This window comes from Meleagris gallopavo, chromosome 1 (genome assembly GCF_905368555.1).
Source record: "Meleagris gallopavo chromosome 1, MGAL_WU_HG_1.1, whole genome shotgun sequence".
Lineage (NCBI taxonomy): Eukaryota > Metazoa > Chordata > Aves > Galliformes > Phasianidae > Meleagris > Meleagris gallopavo.
This window is the reverse complement of record NC_139404.1, coordinates 24,992,749-25,011,134: the sequence shown is the minus strand read 5'-3', so window position 1 is coordinate 25,011,134 and position 18,386 is coordinate 24,992,749.

The window sequence follows — 18,386 nt, the reverse complement described above, 5'->3', positions numbered from 1 at the left end:
TGATATTCTATGCATAGGTTCTCTTAAGCTCTGTATCTGCTCTAAAGTTTTTCCTACGGTCTCCATGTGAAGGTCAAAGTGGCAAAGAATCTTAAAGTCATTTCAGGGAATTCTTTCCTTTCCAGTGGAGGAAAATGATTCAGTGACACGATTCTGTAATTCAAATGAAACAGAAGAGGTTTCCCTTTCCATGAGACTAGATATTGGGTATATTTAGAGTGAGAACGATTCTCACAGAATTTCCACTTGAATATGGCAAGAATTTCAAGCCAGCTGAATGTTTAAACTCTTCTACTTGGCAAAGAAGGGAAGAATATCTAGCATGGGTAGAATAATTAGTAACAGAAAGTTGATTAGAGTATTGTGGCACATTTTCAGCTTATAAGTCAACAGCTTCTAATAGCCTTTGGAATTTAAAAAATCTTTTCAGTATTTCTATCATATGTTGACGAGCCTGAGAAGTGGCAGAGAAATTATAGTCTGTAATCATTTGATGCAGACACCAATTCAGCGTATAGCTGGGTGTAGAGTGGGCTTGGGAGCCATTTCTGAATGATCAAATGAAAAGTGTTTTGTGTTTATCATCTAAAGCTACAAATGCTTTAGATGATATATAAGCTTTTTATATAAGTCTTTATGTCTTGGCCACTGATATTTTTCTTTGGTAAAATGCATCATTATGGTTGCAAGCATGCAAGTGCCTAATGTCATTTGAAATGTCAAGGATTATCTGAAAAAATCACTCAAGACTAGTAAAGATCACACATGATCTGTTCTTCACTAGATCACCAGATCTACAGCTTCTGAAGATAAACTATTTAACTTTACATTACTTATAATGAAAGATCTGAAGAGAAACTATTTAACTTTACATTACTTATAATGAAAGAAGGGAATCCTTGTTTAATAAAATGAATTTTAACCCTAGATTGAGATTCAATGGGATTCATCTTCTGGATTGAGATACTGCAATTGTGGTCTTCACAGGAATATGATTTTACGTGAGCTTATTTGGTGACTGAGTTGCCATTATAATCAATGGAGATCCAGATAAGGTATTCAGTAGAATGATTCAACTCCCTGCATGCAGGTTGTAGCTGAGCAGAACATGTATGTAGGCTTCTCCTATTGTTATGCCTAGAACTATAGGCACCAAAACACAGGTATCAGTCATTCCTACAGATAATTAATTTGAGACTGACATTGATAATAGCTTAGATTTTTCACCTAGGCTCATGTTTGAAAGAATGGAAGGAGTAATGGAGATGAGTTTATCTCATAGTTGCTGCTTTCTGATAATGATTCCTCTTTGGCTCTCTTTCACCAAAGAATTAGGTTGCTGCTTATCAGTGTATGAGTCTTCCCATATGGGCTGTTTATTTTAATATGATTGTGTTCACATTATTACATAATTAACAACAGACATTTTAAAGAGAATCAGAAGGAGATGAATACCAAATGTCTTCCCTCATAGATGTATTAAATGTTATTGTTATGAATATACAAGGAGGTACCAATACCTCCTTTAGGCACTTGGATGAGTCCTCTGCTATCATGACTCTAGTAGGGACTCAGATAGCTTATGATAGGCACTTAGGCAGATAAATTCAAGGTTACTGTCAGGAAGAAAATCTCCTGAGATTGATCCAGTCATCTGCAAGGTCTCTTGATTTAGAGAAAATGTTACACTGCTAGAACCACTGCAATAAATTAAGATTTTACATATTTGTTCAAATTACTGTAGCTCTTAATCATAGAATCTTTAGAGTTGGAAGGGACATTTAAAGGTCATCTAGTCCAGCTCCCCTGCAATGAACAGGGACATGTACAGATAGATCAGGATGTTCAGAGCCTAGTCCAACCTGGCCTTGAACATCTCCAGGGATAAGGCTTCTACCACATTTGTGGGCAACCTGTTCCAGTGCCTCACCACCCTCACTGTAAAAGTCTTTTTCATTGTATTCAACATAAATCTACCCTTCTTTAGTATGAATATATTAATAAGTTATGACACATTTGTTGACTATCGTAGCTGACTAAAAGCCTGACCCTGCTGATGTAAAAAAAGAGATCAGCTTAAGCCATTTTCACTGTTGCTGAAATCAAAGCTTCTTTCTTAGTATTTGTCATAGCAGAGATCATGAATAATTACTGCCTTCAGTTGACTTTCCTAATATCTGACTTGCTAACATTTGCACCATTCACCACCAACCAAAGGAAAAAAAGCAGGATCCAAAATGTAAACAGCCAAGAAAAGCTTGTACAGTAAGTTGTGTCTTCTCAAGGTATTTTCCTTGTACAGTACAAAAAGCAATTTTGTATTTTTGAAAGTGACATATTCAGAGAAGATACTCAGTTTCCTACGTAAAACTTCCTTCCTCTGTCTTCCAGCAGTGAGTAAGAAAACTGGAGAAATGGTGTTGTTTGCCACAGAAACTCCCAACCCTCTTCTCTGGAAAACTATCATCCTACACAGGAACTGTACACATACAAAGTCACCGTTTTGTGACCGTATCAAGGGACTTAGAGGCAATTTGGAAAATGATTCTATTAGCTGTCTGTTCCTGCAAACAGGAAGCATGAGAGAAGTTGCTCATCAAAACTTAACAGTTAAAATTCAGTCAAGATGGATACATTTTTCTTCCATCTACCCACTCATAGCAACATAAAGGTGCCACAATGTCAGAAGTCACATGTCATTTAAAAAATAATGGAGTACATGAATCATGACAGCTGTGACAGACATTTTTTAGTTGCACTGATGAAGGATTAAAAGACTGAAAATGAAGTTTCTTTGTGTTTTTTTTTTTTTAATTAGTGTTTAATTTACATTTTTTTTTCAGAGTTTTTTTTTTTTTTTTTTTTTTTTTTTTTTAAACACTACTTACTACTCTAGAAGAAGTACTTCTCAGAGAGCGTTCAAACCAGAGTACACAGCACCCACGGATGCTTCACAAATAATTGTGCATTCTTGACAGGACCCCATAAAGAAATTTTCAGAAGTAACGCCTGTGGGTGGAGAAATAAACAGAATTTTGTCAAAGAAACAATCATTCATTTCAGCTAGAAGTTCTGATGCCAATCTTTGAAGTATCACTTTCAAGGAGAATATTCCAAAAATCAAAGATCACAGCAGCTACGAGTTCAAGTGCTTCTCATGGTCTCCAGGCATATTCGTTCCTGCTCTCATCTCAGACTCTTATGACCCTCAAGCTTCAGTGCATGCAGACAAATAAAATTGTTATCAGAATCAGATAATTCAGTGACCTCATTTTGATCATTACTTTCATAGACTCCTGTATTTGAAACAGCTTGACATTTTTTATTGCTGACCCAATTTCTACTTCTCCATCGCAGGCCCAAATGAATCATATTGAAGGGAAGTATTCACTTTTTCTTCTGTAAGGAAAATATCTTATCTGATTGCAGCTATAAACCAGATCAGAACTGGCCAAACTAAATCAGCTGGCAAGAACATTTTCCCTGCTAGGATTAAAAAGAAAAGAAAAAAGAAAAAAAAAAAAATCAAATGAAAGAATTCATACTATAAGGTCATCTCTACAATTTGTTGGATACCATACAGAATCTGTAGAGAAATCATGCACATTGCATTCAGAATACAGAGATAATAGGGCTAAAACAATCTGCTGTACACTGATTCAGGTTTGAATTTAGAAAGCAAAAAATTAACACTTTTATCCATGATAAAACCATTATTGAACAAGCAAATAAAACAATTTAAAAGTCTGAAAAGAACTGTAGCCTTACTTGCTGGCAGGAAGAGCAATGATGCATGTTTTATTCCTTTCCTTATGTGGAGTTCTAAAATGTTCTTCCTTTGTGGAAAAACTGATCTTTTAATCAGAACAGAGTACTTAACAAGAAATGATGACTTTGCCTCAAGAAATGCTGAAGACTCAAAATGGCAAATAAAGATTTTCTTCTATGAAAACCAATATCACTGCAACAACCACACTTTGGATTTTCTTTTTTGCCACTGTGCCACACTGGAAATTCAAACAGTTTGATGTGTTATCTCACTGTAGGTCCTTTTGATCTAGCAACTTTTCAGCCATAGAATAGTTTGGGTTGGAAAGAGTCTTAAGCATCATCTATTCCAATTCCCTTCCATCTGCAAGAATACCTGCTACCAAATCAGGCTGCCCAGGGCCCTATTCAACTTGGCCTTGAACACCTCCAGGGGTGGGGCATTCACAACTTCTCTGGGAAACCTCTTCCAGTGCCTCACTACCCTCTAAGTAAAGAATTTCTTCTTTATACCTAACCTAAAGCTTCTCTCCTTTAGCTTAAAGCCATTACCCCTTATCCCATCACTACATTCCCCAATTAAAAGGTACCTCTCCAACTCTCCTAAGCCCCACTTAGGTACTGAAAAGCCACTGTAGGTCTCTCTGACACTTCTTCTCTAGGCTGAACCCAGTCCTTTCAGCCTTTCTTTATAGGAGAGGTGCTCTATCAAGTACTATCCTCCCACTTAATATCTGTTTCAAATTATCTTGGTCTCATAATACATTATTTTGCATTCTGCTGCTTTGATTCTCACCTGTGCTATCTTATTTTCACTGCGTATTACCACCCTGCACAACTCTCCTCACTGCTACTTGTAACACCTCCTAATTTTGTATATTTTCCAGATGTAGACTCTCTTATTAATGACTTTTAGAAGACTGGAGGAATTAAACAAAGCAATTCTGTAGCTTTTACCTCTGAAATAATTACTCCAGGTTGGTCAAATGATTCCATGGTTACGCTAACAAGATTGAAAAGCAGAATGAACCTCTCCACGTCTCTAATTCCACATATAGGAGGTCACATGTCCAGAACCAGCAAGGCAAATTTAAAACCAGGAGCACCTAAACTTCAACAATGAATTCAAATACCCTCTTTCCCCCCCCCCCCCAGTAGTACCTCTTCAGCTTCTCTCAGTGAAATACAGACATTTCATTCCCCAATCACCAATTAGCACAGATTTTTACCTCCAGCCCAGCTGAGCTCAAGGAGTCATGAAGCTCCCAAACACAGCTGGGCAACATCAGAGAGTTTCTTGTTTGCAGATGAAACAGTTGGCTCCTATCCTAAATAATGCAATTCACAAATGAAGAAAGAGTTAAACAAGTGGCTGGTTTTGATCTCAGTTACATTAATAGTATATTATCACACAATAATTGTTGACATACGCTTTTCAGAAAACAAGGTTATTACAGATGGTTTAACAATGTATTGAAAAGAAGAAAAAAAAGTCTGTTTAATTCAGAAACTGTAAATTGATTTTAAAATATTCAGCCAAACATCAGTCTTTATGTACTGTGGCTGTTTTATTTAACATACTGTGATAATAATTATCTTTAGCTCAACTTGATACAAATATGTCTTTCCCTTTGGAAACAAAAAATATCAGGGTGAATAAAAACTATCCCACAGAAGCACAGTGGTGTTTGAACATCGATTTGACAGGTACTATAATTTCCCTGTTATGGGTCTGTGAATATCATACAGGAATATACTGCTGTAATACTAAAAGAATTCTTCATAGAAATCATCTGAAAAAAGAAAAGTTTCGTACAAGTCAGGGAAGATATTGGAAAATGGGCTCAGGCTGATGAATTTCACTGTTGGCCCAAACCCATGACCTTGCCTTATTTTCATTTAACACACATCTATTATCACTAAACCAGTAACAACTAGAACTGGAATCACCATGAGACAGGAGAGTTATCTCTGTAACAGATTTACTCTAAGCAGTGCTATGTCATCCACATACATTTGTATGCAAGTGACAAGAATCAAAGCATGTTCAGTTCTAATCTATGCCTTCCTTACTATCTTATGTCTAGGGAAAAGATGACAAAGGTGTGCGCTACAATCTTTCCAGGTCCCTCTGTAGTAGAAGTCATGAATGCAAAAGATGACACACATTTTATTAATCTTCTTTCAACATCTTCTTTTCTATTCAGAGCTTTGCTTTTCCGTATTTAAATAGGAAAAATGGTTTGTACAGTAAAGAAGGAGGGGATGAAAACTTTTCATTTTTTTACATAGACATTTTTTCTTTTTATTGTGCTTGATCGTGTTACTGTGAGAGAGACTCTTAGCAAGACACAAGCATTTGCTTCTTCTCTACCATATCTCACTACTGAAAGAATATGCCTTTGATCTAGTTGATCCTCATCCTCAGAATACTCACCACTGATGATTGTTGAGAGTTTTATAGTATTATATGCATATACACATCCCACCCATTGTCACCATAAATTTGAACCTTGTGTTACTATGGGCAAGTCCTCTCATATAATGGAATGCATGATAACTCCATGCACATTGCTATTGCTTTAAGATCCAGCCAGAAAATGACAGAGTCTCTCCATGAAGGGTATCTTGCTGCAGAAGACAACATCCCATTTTTTAAACAAGGAGTTCTTGATTATAGATGCTCATCTTGATAGCCACAGACTTGTCTGGGAAATTATCAATAGTTATCTGACAGACTCTGCTTTTTTCTTCAGCAGTGGAGTTCTCATCCTACAAGCAGAGCCTTCCAAGTCCTGGAAATTGAGTACTTAAGAGGTCACGAATTAGCCTGTGAATTCATTCCCAACAATCATGGAAATAAATTTTTTTTAGAACAAAGCCCACACACTTTTTCAGTTTAGCTTTCTTTGGTTAATCTGTTATTTTATACTCCTATAAATCCATAGGTGACAACTTACTGAGACATATGCAAACTAAACAACAGTTTCCTGACTTACAAAATACCGTGACAGGCAATGGGGATCTTTACTTCTTTTGAAATGACAAAGAGGGATACCCAGAGAGTAGGAGTCATTGTAGGAGTTGTAAGTGCCTAGCCAGACCAATGGAAGCTTTACAGCATCTTAGAGGGAGACTTGCAGCCTAGTTAGACAATATCCCTGGTGCTTTCACAACTTCTTGTGTGACTGGGGCAAAATACTGCTTTAAACAATATCAAACTGCTGGAACACAGAATATGCTGCTGATCGTGCTTCTAGCTGCTTTCAAAGATACAGGTTGTGGAAAGAAAAAATAAATTGGCTCAAATAAATAGCCGGGCTTTTCTCCTGTAAATTGTCTTTTTGACACTGGTTAACAACAGTGGGGATTGAAAGCTTTAAAAATGCAAGGTTTTTTGTCTGGCTTGTGGGAAATGAATTACCACTCCCAATCATATTTTCTTCATAAAGAAGGCATATGGTAAAATTAATATGGTGCAACAGAAGGTGTTTAGGTTTCATTTAAGGGAAACAAAAAATGAGTGGGCGTGGAGATCAGCTTCTAGTGTCTCAAGCCCCTGTAAGTTAAGACTCAAGCATATTTTTTGAAGATTTGGGAACTATGTTCTTTTGCATAAGCTTTGCCTAACATTAAGAATCTCTGTCAAACACCCTTCAAGGTCCCAAAGCACAGACATGAAGACATGATCCATTTAAGCCACTGAAATACTGCTCAGGGGGAAAAGCAGAAGACATCTCTGTACTAGCAACTATTTTTTTTTTCCACTTATGTCATTCATTAAAATTGGGAATTTTTAGTCAGACAATCCCAGAAAAGAATCTATTGAATCTATTCAGTCTCCTCCCAATAGCTGAGACCATGAGCAAAAATATTGTGAAATATTTTCTTTTTCTTTCTTTTCCTTCTTTTCTCCCTTCCTTTTTTCCTTTGAATGTACAGAAAGGTCTTGTGGCTCTTCAGTAGGACTCAAGGGTGGATCCTGATTCATCCTTACAGAGTGTTAGCATCGGTCTAAAGCATTTTGCTTCAGCACTACTTGGATTCCAGAATAACAACAGGTGACTCTGCAATGCTGTTTAAATAACACTCCTCTGCATTTTTAAGTGTCAGGAGGGACCAGAATGCAAAGATGATTCCATATCCTTTAGATATATGCAATGTATGATTACACTCGTCTTTTTCCTACTGTATCCTTATCTTAGGACACAGAATTTGGAGAACTTCCTCAGAGCATTCAGATGTTGAGATGGCTTTGAGCACACTGTTACTCAAACATAATATCGTTCCCAGTCAAAACACCCACAGTATCAAGTTTCCTGCAGACAGAATCCAAGATCTCTGAGCAGGCAGAGTGAGAAACTCAACTTGGAGTCCTGTGACATTAACACTGGTTTTCTAACTTTTCCTAATGCAATCTTTTCCCTGAAATAAGAGTAAATCACTGCATAGGCGTATCCTAATAGATTCATGGAGGTTTTTGGACCACAAATCATAATACTTGTATTGTATCACATGCATCTAATAACTCACTGTTTGAAAGCAGAACAGGCCAAGACTAATTACCTAATAATACCTCGTGGTTGATATAAATACTAGTCCATTACATCAAAGGTGAATTCATACAGCAGTTAAGTATACAAATGACTTCTAATAAAGTGGTAATTTTTCTGTACTGTATAAATGCAATCATATTAAACTCAAATCAGTGAAATGCTAATTCAGTTTTTAATGAGCTCCTTTCCACTTTCTAATTTTTTAAACAACTTGCAACGGAGTTGGTCAAATATAGTTAATAAGATGAAAAGACGGCTTTTTAATTAATTCAGACAAAATATTTCATTGTATATATGTGAGATTTTAACGTAGCATGAGGTAAGCTTAAAATTCAAGTTTTAACTGTGTTTCAACTCCTAGAGAGCTTTGAACATGGCAAGCTGACGTATTGTGGAGTATCATAATACTCTATCTGAAACTTGTGTTTCTGAGGAAAACTCTTAGTTTTCCTTCAGGATGTGTCTGCAGTATTATTGACCCATGAGAAATTAAATGTTTGCAACCCTTAATCCTGGTTAACCCACAAAGTCTAAATGAGTCATTATGAATTTCTGTGTTGATTCTGACACTGTACAAAAGGACAGAAAATTATTTCTGAGGTCCCTTTAAGGCCTGTGTCCTAATTCAGATATAGTCTGAGTAAAATTAATTTCCCCAAAGCTTTGGGAAAAATAACATGTATCCTACTCACCTTGGTCTGTTTGCTTCCTGCAGGCTTGACTAGAAGCTGGCCAGAATCAGCGGAAATCCTGAAGCTGATTTCAGTCTAATATGTGATCAGTGTCTTTGGATGTGTGTTTGTATGAATATTATCAATCTAGTAATGAAAAAATATGCTCATTAATTCCTCTTCAGTAGACACAAGACATGTCTTATGGCATTCAGATCGGGCCTCAAAACGATATTTACTCTTGATATTCTCTGGTGTATTTGAGCTCTGGACCCAGTCCACTACTGAAATTGGATTGCAAAGGGGACTGAGGCTGTCTGTTAGTTGGTGGCAAGTCACCACTGTTGCCAGCCATCAGAGTGTTCATTAGAGAGAATAAAACTGGGATATCAGAGAGCACTGACGACATGCAGTGTCTTCCTATCTTTCACCCAGCAGAACAGGGCTGAGGAATTATTCAAAACATAATGTAATACATTAGACTGAAAACTTCTTTTTCCACATGCCTGATTTGCTCATGCCATTTGTGTATTAAGACTTAGAATCACTGATTCAATTAAGCTATAGCTTTTATTCATATTTTGCAGCTGTTGGATCGGAATTTGAAGTCCTCCCTGGTCACCAGTTAGAGAGTTTTAATGATTGGGAGTTTGAATGAAGGTCATTATATCATATCCCATGTTACACGCAGGTAATAAAATTCCTTTCTGCTTTGATTTTAATTGAACACAATCTTTCAAGTGAAACATGATATCAGAAAGACTTGCATTGTCTAGATAGTAAAGTAAACGTGGCCTATTATTTGTCAATTTTATTGTCATTAAATGCCTCATTGTTACAGAAATTCAACATTGTTTCATTTTCACTCCCAAAACAAGTTGAAATGGTTTGGAAAATCTTCAAAACTTGGAATAGTTTGCCTGCAAGATGAGAGTCAGGATTCATGGTTTCTTTACACAGCAACTTAGCTTTGCAAGCCAGGAAACCTCGGTATTTTCACTGAATCTCAGCTTCCCTCCCTCCTTCAATCCTCATAAAACACTTCGGTTTAAAAACTACCTTTCATTCCAAAATGCTACTTTTTATTTGTTTCAGATTCTTACCTAACTCTGAGCAGACAGAGATTGGATTCTGGTGGAATAACAACACCATTATTTGTAGAAACCCTAATAATAATTATTGGCCCCTTTACTCCTGGCATCTGTCACTTAGAAGTAGCCCACTGAGTGTTTGGGTGGCACTCCTGGGCAGGCAAGCAGGTGGGATAATGCGTTCCCAGAGCATCTGCAAAGTATTTTGTCAATCAGGTCTTTTGTTACCTAATACTTTTAGCTAAACCTCAAGGATTGACAGCTCAGAACCTAAGCTTACAATTTAGGTAATTCCACATCCACTTGATGAATAATGATGCAGAGCTCCTTGTTTATTTGCTTATTCTGAAATCAGATCTTGTTTATTCTGTGCCCCTTTCTAGTCCTGATATATAACTAATTGTTGGCAGATGTGGCAAGTATCTAGGGCCAAGATATATTTGTTTGCACAGTCTGATTTTTGAGTCTTAAACAGTATCAGGCGATCGCAGCTGGTTTTTATCAAGACTCTGTACACTGTAGTCAGTCCACCTGGCAAAACAAGATTTGCCCATGTGACCTTCATATAAAAGTGTTAAATATAGGAGTACTACTTAAGAAATATTTTAAAATTCTGGAAATACTTAATTAAATTAACAAATTGAAGTGAAATGCTAATCAATGTTTATATATGTAAAAATTGCCCTATGGTGCGTATACAATAGCGTGACAGTGATATTTGTTAATTTTGATTTCAAACCTGAACCATAAAAGGGTGCTAATTCTCCGAGACAGTCTTTCATTTTTGCAAGCTGGCCAACATCTACATTTAATCATCTTGCTTGAAACAAAACAGAAAGCTAGTATTTGTCTAATGTTTGGAAGCAAAATTAAAGCAACAGCAGCAGAGGAAGAAAACAGCGTGAATCCAGTTTAGCAGACTAATATCAACACTACTTTCCTTTCTGGTGAGGATCTCACTCCTTTAATACGCAAAAATCCCAATTCTTCATTGTGTGTTGTTTTTATGACCTTCTTCATTTTTTTAAAACAAAGAAAGAATTAACATTGGAGCTAAGTTGTTTAAGCTATAAATTCTTTGAGGCATAGTAGTAGTTGTATTTCTCATGCTTTTCTTTCAGCAGATTAATGTAGTTGGCTTTTTTCAGCCACACAAATATATTTTAGGGAAACAATGCAGTGGAATATTGTTTATTTGAAGTGGTAGTGAATTATCTGCAAACTATATGGTATTCTTCACTAATAAACTAAAAAACTTCATTTCTTTTCTCTATTTACTCTGTCGATGCCAAAAGCAAGTCCAAGAAGTGCAAACTACTTTGGATTACATCATCTCATAGTGTAGAAATCCCTCAAACTATGATTTTTTTTCCTGATTTTAATAATCTATAATTTTATTGATAATTGCCACCCAAATTAAAATTTGAAAAATAAGTCCCCAAAATCACAGGAGCGAAATAAAAAAGTAGAATTTAAAAAAAAAAAAAAAACGCTAAAAACTGAAAAACTTTTTTGTCTTACACTTTTGTTTCAGAGAATAGACAGTATTTCTTTTTAAATTCTTCAGAGCTACTCCTTTCCCTGCCTTGTCTTGCTTTGCTTTGCCTTCCTTGCCTTGTCTAGGGCAAGTCACCACTGGCCAATTCTCACATTTTTGCCACCTTGGACCATGTGGCCTTTGACACTGTGTCAAGCACTGTCCTGCAGCACTGTAGAAGCAGATCATCACCAAATTACTGTACAACTCTAAAAACTAACAATAATAAATAAACTGAGAGGAAAAAAAAGGAGGTAACCTTCTGCTGAATCCTTTAGTATAGCCTAGGACTTAGATGTTTGCCATCTGTATGCCAAAAAGGACACCCAGATGGACAAAAGGCCAGTTTCTCTCCTTCCAAATGGAAAACACTACAGCATTTGTCTCTGTGATGTTGCCATCAGATCATTTATCAGGTAAGAGGTGTCTCTTCTCACTTCCTTCCTTTACTATAGAGCAGGCAGTACTTTCCCAGTGACCACTCCAAGCCAGAAGGCAGCACAGTGCTGCATGTTGTAATATGGGAATCTCTATCATGATGCTAGGCTTCAACTTCTCCTCGATTTGGCAGATCTACTTCCTATCTCTGATTTACTCTGAACTCCAGCAGAGCAGCTCTGTATATGGACATTCGTTTCCATCGTGGAACACTGTCTGCCCTGAGCCAGCAGTGACTACTGCTTAGTTATAGACTAGATCTTTCTTTTATTGTACAGTTACAGTTAAAATGCTAGTCAGTCATCATCTGCCAATGCGCACTGGTGTCAAACTCAGAGTAAAAGAAGAAATTATTCTGAAATATATGATCTTGTGAATAGGATTCCAATATGATGTAATTTTTGAATTTGATGCACTTTTTATATATAAAATATTTCACTCCTAATTTCACATGTCTGAGGAAAAGCAGAGAACTGAGCTTCTGGAGGCCTGAACACATGGGATGGTTATATACATAATCTGTTTACCCAAGGGTGGCTTAGTATGCCTTCCCAGGAGTACATATTATAAGATGATACACTAGCCTGTTTCTAATCCATTAAGTATAATTGTAGAACCACAACACACATCTTCACTTTTAATGGGTATGTCCCATGTATTTCAGTTTGGTTTAGAGAATTTCTTTCTTCACTGTGGCTGAAAAATGAACTTGTTTCACTCTTAAGCTAGAAGAAAATAACACAAGACCTTCATAATTAAGTGTCTGACCCAGTGAATTCCTTTTTCTTTCGTGTTTTGTCCACAGTCCATGAAAAATTGATGCTCTCTCAGGTAACATGCTTCTTTTTATCTACATGCAACACATTGATCCCCTTCCAATTTGGAGTTAGCTTGTTCATTCCACTATCATTCCCGAGGTAACAAATGATATTTTCATAGGCATGGTTAGTAATCAATATACACAAGCTACTGCCATTGATCTCAGTAAGACCCTTGATCTAGGAAAATCGCCAATTATAGCTATTTAAAACAGATTCAGCTGGATTAGATGGAAGCCAGAGAAAAACATCACCTAGGCATTTTGAATAATGGTGTTAAAACTAAGGTGAAATCATTTAATTAGGTGGTATTTACAGAATGAACTTTAGGATTTTACCATCTTGTTTTAAAAAAGAGCTCTCTGAACCGCAAAATATATGTCTTGAATTCTACTTGTTTATAGGCAATTATTGCAGACAAATATATAAACCTACATAAAACGCAAGGTAAAATTGTTTCTAACATTTTTAATTTATACTTCATAAAAATAATTTAAATGCTCATATAATCTGGTATATTGCAGCCTTCTATTCTGAGAAGTGTGAACTTTTGTTTAAAGCTTGAGCTTCCAAAACCTTACTACATTCTATGCGTTGTAGCTGCAAGTATCCAAGAAACATGTGAGTTCTGTTGATCTGAACAGCTCAGGAAAATAATACTAGACAACATTTGTATCCATAACTTTGTACAGCAACACAGGTTATGATAAATCAGCTGCAAATATTTTACCATATAATTCACACACACTTTAAAGACACTTTTCCCTGCCAAAGACGTTTAAAGGGGCTTTAAAATAGCAGTAAATAAAGCCCGGTGACCAGCTGTAGCTTGGTATTTCCAAGCTTTTATCAGTTTTCACCACAGCTTTCATGTTATTTTTAGAAACTGGCTGGAACCAGAACTCTAGTCTGAAGTTGTCTGCGTTTGCAGTGACTGATTTGGCTCCATTCTCATAGTGGCTGCAACAAATTTATGCCGCTGATTCTGTTCAGGCATCGTATCTCCTCATTTCTTGATGTCAACACACATTCTGTACCCACTGACTTGGTTCCAGGAATTTTAATAATGCCCATTTCATTTAGCATTTACAGAAGACACTTTCTCCTGTTTAGGCAGCAAACGGTTGCAAGTTTGGATGGCACCTCTGGGATCTGTATAGATTTACAGACATGGAATATCCATACACCATAACTCTTTTATGTATTTTACTGCAAAAGCAAATAATAATAACATAAAAACAAAACAACAACAACAAAAAAAAACCACACACACACACACACAAAAAAAAAGCTGCACAGTGCTTTTAGATTTCAGGGTACAGATAAAAAGCAACCACATGAAACACAGCATTTTGTTAGAAAAAGTTAGAGGGATCTTTCTGCAGAAAATGGAGAAGTAGTTTTGCACAGGAATGGAAAAGTTTTCATTCCTCAACATTACAACAAAAATTCCAAAACAGAGCCCATCAAAAGGGTCTTTCTGCAAGTAGAATAATTTACATATTCTTTCCTTGAGCGTAGTAATCATTAATAGGGAATGTCCATTGGTGATCATGAAAAATATGGTCTGTCTGTGGAGAATGACCAAGGGAACAAGGAAGATATTCGAGTTTGAGAACTACAATTCCCATGAGGCACTCAAAATATAAAGCCAACTGATGTTGTCCAAAACAAACAATTTCTGGCTGAAAATATGAAAACAGTATTTCAGATAAAAGATATAAGAATACTTCAGTCAAAAAGCTGATAATTTAGGCAAATCTTTTCCTACAGAAAGTGTTTAAAATTTACTTTTGTTTTGTTTTGTTTTGTTTTGTTTTGTTTTGTTTTGTGGAAGAAAGCAGGTAAAACAGGCAAAATTTTTTCATGTCCTCTATCTTGTAACTGTTTTCTATTGTCTAACAACAGATACTACCTCTCCCCACTTATTTTGTCTCTCTTATACTCTTAAATTATTACAGATAAAAGAACACAGCAAAGAAAGTTAAACTTCTTGACTTAGGCATAAACGGGGAGTCTGAAATGGTCTTAACAAGATATATAGGTTTCCATTCCAGCCCCCATAAGGTGCTCAGAAAAAATGCAGGACATACACTTAGACTGCTTGTGGAAACAATAGTGCTGAATGTTCATGCAGGATAAAAAGTATTCCTTGGAAAATCTACTTGAACTCTATCAGGAGTATTTCTACTTTGTTGGTCTCACTATATTTGAATGAATTAAATGTAACCATCAATTAACTGAAAACTCATGAGTTAACCTATCTCAAGAGATTTTCTGCAGCACATTGGTCTTAATTGTTCAGGGCATTTCTACCCAAACAGCCCAGCCTCCAATATGTTGATGATCACTAGGTGCATTTGTTCTACTGAAAATCACCATTACATGTTCGATCTGTCTTTACTACCACCAATCAGTTTATTAACATTTCTTCTTGTTTTATTGCCACTAGTGCTCTTCCATTAGTAGGCAGGAAGTTTTAGCTGGTGGACTAACATCCCCTCCTACCAGGGCTGGATCATACAGAGTACAGCACTCAGCAAAAATACACTCACAGTCACAATTGCTAGTTAGTTTGATTAGAGTTTCATTAGTGTCAGTGGGTAATTAAAATAAATTTTGGAAGGCAATTTTAACAAGAAATTCTAGTGCACATGAGGCATTGGCCTCTGGCTCTGAAGCAGAATATTAACATTACCAATCAAGATCTTCAAAGTTTTTTTACAATGCAGTCTGCTTAGGCAGAAGATCTAATCTCTGAGTTTCCTTGACCTTGTGATTTTTTACCTCAAGAGAAAGTCTGTGTTCCATTTTAGAAATGTAAACATTATCAGTGCATATATGGAAGACCACCTCTGCTCTACAGTGGAAGATAAATAAATCCAGAAGAGAAGATCAAACCTAGGCTGAACCATCTGTATGTGATGTGGCCAACCAAGTTATCAGAAGGAAAGAAAATGTCTTTATTTGATTATATGGGAGCAAAAAGTGGAAAGAGTTAAACTAAAAATTGAAATGTTCAAAAATATTTTACAATATTTAACCTAGACACTGTTTTCAAAAACCTCAAGTGCTGACTTCACATATAAATGTATGCATGAATTCTACATTTGTATATATCTATATATATAGGTTGCTCTCAAAGTAATGCTTACTGTTTATTTCCATGGAAATTACAACAGATAAAAGGAGCACAGTAACACCATTTAATAGAGCAAATTATCAGATATAAAGCACTAATGTTCAACATAGTCACCACTATTAGTCAATTTGCATGGATAAGCTGATCAAGACTTCATTTCATGGTATGATAGCTGAGCATGGCCATCTGTAACATGGCTTGTCTTTCATGTCACTGTTGCCACCACCCACCATGGCTCATGTCTACTGTTTGGTCTTCAAAAACATTCAGCAAGCATCGATGAATGTCAGTGGGTGCAATTCTTAGCTCCTGGAGGAATTCAGTGACACAAGTTTACTTCATATATACTTCCATGTCAGATGCCATTTTGTCAGACTGCTCCTCTGCTTCCATCTGTCACACAGAAACAAAATCTAACGGGATATTGGCAAGAAGGTTCAACCTCTGCTGCCAGACCACCAACATCCAGCTCGGACATTGTGGGACAACATAATAGAAAAGGAGGAATTACTTTCAGAACAGCCTTTATATAGTCTTGAATTTGACCTGCCCTATATTAATAAGTTTATTAATAATTCTTACTACTTTATTGCCTGCCAGTGTATTACCCACTAATGTAAGTGGGAAGTACATGCATGTGCATGCATCTATTTAGCTATCTACCTGTCTGTTTACTGTAATGTACCTGTAATGATTTATATACTTTTTCCTAATACCTTTTGTTTCTTTATTCTTAAACTCTTGAGTTGATGGCTGGTCTAGTTGATACTATTGGTCTTTCCAACTGTAATGATTCTATGATGCTATGAAACTCATGACAAATTGTATGCAAAGTAGGCTCAAATCAAAACAAATAAAAAAAAAAAAACTTCAAATATTAAAAATAAAAGTTTTTACGTGAAAGTAAGAAATAATGGGGGAACTCCCCTCCTCCAGATGGAGTAGAAGAGCTGCATCACTGGGGAACAGGGTTGTCACAGAGACCATTCACAGAATGCAGCTCTTCCCAACATCTTAGAGCTAGAAGGAGATATTGGATGAGACGAACAATCACGTCTCTTCTCTGTTCATTTTCAAACTAGCACCCTGGTCCCATTTATGCAACACAGATATGTCAGTGCTGCTTTGACTTTGTCTTTTCTTCCACACGTATATCCCACTCTGAGATGGTGGAATGAGTCCGTGGCTGGAGAACCTGTTGTACTGACGTAATTTTCCCAACACAGCAGGGAACCTTTTCTGTACACAGCATTGCAACTTCTACATTGGTGACAGCTAAATCACTGCTCAGCTCAGCTTTGCTAGCCAAATGCAATAATCTGCATTTAAGTCAGAAAGAAAAAAAAAATGATGGAAGTTTCCATGATTTTTTCACACATAACAATCCTTTCCAAGGATCTTTTAATCCTCGTGTTTCTGATACTCATCTCCAATTGCATTTCACCCATGGTATTCCTTGATTTTTAAGCAATGCTGTAATGGCTCTCAGTCATTAATACCTGCTTTTTCATACCATACTCATCAGCATATGCATGGTGTCAGCATCCCAGTTCATGGTCTATTCCATCAGTTTAGCCAGACAACTCATTCTAAATTTATGACAGCAATTTCTAATGGATTTGTGGGTTATGGGATCCCTTTCTAAATTATGCTGGGAAACACTAAAAAACATACAGATACCTAAGAACATTCTAAGGAACATAGGGCTACTTACTCACTACAAATATTATATGTAATATATAGACCTTATTCATTACCATTTAATACATTTTTGAATGTATCATTTAGATGTTACCTAAAATTCTGTCAAAACTGTTTGGGTTCAAGTATCATTTGTATATTTAATTATGTCACATATCCTTGGTGCTTCTAGATTCAAAACTAATTAGACAACACATTTCATCAGGGTATCTCCCCTTTGTATTTCAAAGCTCTGCTAATAAAAGACATCAGCTAGGTATCCCAAGAATGGAAAAACTGTTTAGGTTTGAGCTTTTCTCACTTGAGAAATGTTAGCGAAGTGCCAGCTGAAGTACAGATTTAAAGAGAAGGAAAAGAGACATAGTGGTCATCCTTGCCTATTTATTAGTTTCATTTCTATTGCGGAGGAGAAATAAATAACAACACTGCTGTGCAAGAGACTTTCAGCCAAAGTAAAGACAGAATATTTCTGTTTCCAAAAAGGTTAATTTTACAAAATATTTTACTCTCCCAAGTATTCTCTGGTCACTGGTAAGAACCAGAAATGCTATTGCATCTCCTGCATTTCATATTAATGAATCTGAAAGCTTTGTATAGAGTGGAATGTGCTCTGAAATAGTTTGAAAGCTAAGCCCTGATACCCTGTGGTGCCAACTGAAAATGC